Source organism: Octopus bimaculoides, chromosome 11 (assembly GCF_001194135.2).
Source record: "Octopus bimaculoides isolate UCB-OBI-ISO-001 chromosome 11, ASM119413v2, whole genome shotgun sequence".
Lineage (NCBI taxonomy): Eukaryota > Metazoa > Mollusca > Cephalopoda > Octopoda > Octopodidae > Octopus > Octopus bimaculoides.
In genome coordinates, this window is record NC_068991.1 from 23669986 (window position 1) to 23672470 (window position 2485).

A 2485-nucleotide genomic window follows, 5' to 3' on the forward strand; every position below is an offset into this window, starting at 1 on the left:
ATATATATATATATATAAATTTTTTTCAGAATGAGATAAAAATCCAAGGCCGTGAAAGATTTCAGAACATTTATAAATAGAATGTCTTACAGCTGTTTCTGGGATATTTTATATATCCCTTCATTGGAGACTGTGAGAAAATGGTTAATGGTTAAGCAATAGTTAATTTAGATAAGATATGAAATAGAGAGTGAAGTGGAGGAATGAAAATAGATGTGAGATATGCGGGGATATTGCATTTGTAGATCCATTATTTAGGCAAAATGGTCTATATATAAGATTCCAATACCTTGTGAGTAGGTTCCAATAGTATTTAAAATTGGTCATTCCAAGTATAGAGTTTGTACACAGTGCTATTGAATTGAGAGTTTTATTTAAAGTGACCTAAAAGATGGGAATGTATTTGTCAGGTCAAATCAAAAACAAGAAGAGAGGAATAAAGAAAAGAAAAAAGAAAAGCAACGAGAGAAATAATAAAGAGATGAAGAGAGGGAAAGTGTACTGGCTAGTAATCAGTCAAGATAAATTGATAGTAGGAATGGGGAGGTGAGGGTGATAGAGAGAGAAAGATACGAGGATATAAAAAGATGATAGGGAAAAGAGTAAAGGAGTGTCAGATAGAAGGAATGGGGTGGGGTAGAGAGAGAGAGGTATAATAGTGTAAAAAGTAAAGGAGTGACAGGTTTGTAGTGATAGAACCTAAGTGATGGGGCTGGGAGAGGGGGTAGAGGTAGTAATATGGTGGAATGAAGAATTTGGGAATATAGGTTAGGCTGGTTGGACAGGTCAATGCTTAGTAGTAGAAAATATATATGTGAAGATGTATACAGATGCATATATTAAACATGTATAAAGATATTTATACCGATATTTATACATATCAACATCTACACATACAACTCATACTCATATGTATATGTACATATGTACACCCATATATACGTGTATCTGTATGTATTGTCACCCCTGCACACGAAAAATACCTTAGGAATGAGAACCCAGGTTCAAAATTTCCCCAAGACACCCGAAGAAGGCTGGAGGGTATATCAGCCGAAACGTGTTAACAACAAACAAGACAAGGACAAATATCTGTCGACTGTAAATAATGTAAATAAACCCTGAAGCTTTCTATAAATTTGCAAGGGAAACAGCCACAATGCAATATAAAATAGGACCATTGTTCCATGGAAATAGCTTACTGACTGCAAACCCAGAAAGGGTAAGTTAGGTACTCAGTGAACAATTTTAAAGTATTTTCACCTCTCCACTTGGACACTTGCAGATAAAAAACTTGGCTGAATTATTTAATAATGACCATAGATGAAATGAGCTCAAGCTCAGCAACTGGTCCTGGTGGTTTCCCATCTATTATTCTCAAGTCATGTAAGCAGGCTTTAGCAAAACCACTTCAGATACTTTTCCAGAGTTTTCTTGCAAGTGGTAAACTTACTAAAAGGCTGAAAGAAGGCATTATATGTCCTATCCACAAAGATGGGAGCAGAGCAGAGGCCAAAAACTACAGGCCAGTCTCTCTGATTTCACATATCAGTAAAGTCATGGAACAAATCATCATCATCATCATCATCATCGTCGTTTAACGTCCGCTTTCCATGCTAGCATGGGTTGGACGATTTGACTGAGGACTGGTGAAACCGGATGGCAACACCAGGCTCCAGTCTGATTTGGCAGAGTTTCTACAGCTGGATGCCCTTCCTAACGCCAACCACTCAGAGTGTAGTGGGTGCTTTTAGAAAGAAACTGATAATGTTCCTAGAAGAAAATGACCTACTGAACAATACACAGCATGGCTTTTGTCCAGGAAGAAGCTGCCTCACACAGCTCTTACAGCACTATGACTGGGCTTTGAAACAAATGCTTAACCATTCAGATGTCACTGCGATATATCTTCACTCAGCAAAAGCATTTGATAAGGTAGATCATGACATATGTCATAAGCTGCAAAACCTTGGCCTTACTGGTAAATTGGGAGAGTGGCTACATGACTTCTTTAAAGACAGAAGTCAAGCAGTTGCAGCCAATGGTGCCCATTCTGAGGAAACTCAAATTCTAAGTGATGTCTCCCAGAGAACTGTCTTAGAGCAGTTACTGTTTATAATAGCCCTCTTAGACATGCCCATGGTCACTTGGACAGCCATTGTCACTAGCTACATCAATGATACAAATTATCACACACAATAAAAAATGCAGTATACAAGTGGGTTGAAGTAAACAAGAAGTTTAATGCTGGAAAATTTCAAGCACTGCGCTATCAACTCATGAATGCACGACAGCCTGCATATACAGGACCCAAAGGCACTACAATCCCAGAGTCACAGTCAGTGGAAGACTTTGCACGCTGTGAGATTGAACTCAAGACCACATAGTTGGAAAGCAAATAGTCATGCTCACACCAGTCTTTTCTAGCGAATGAACTTAAGCTCTCAATGAGGTTGTCCCAGCATGTCTGCAGCCCGATGATAACATA

The 2485-nt window shown here is 38.4% G+C and overlaps 2 protein-coding genes across 4 annotated transcripts in view; both read left to right on the top strand.

The window, feature by feature from the left end:
* The window catches only part of LOC106871104 (endoplasmic reticulum lectin 1), a 488243-nt gene that overhangs the window by 456736 nt on the left and 29022 nt on the right, over window positions 1–2485 (top strand). The gene's annotated exons all lie outside the window — the stretch shown is intronic.
* The window catches only part of LOC106867912 (uncharacterized), a 93398-nt gene that overhangs the window by 8537 nt on the left and 82376 nt on the right, over window positions 1–2485 (top strand). The gene's annotated exons all lie outside the window — the stretch shown is intronic.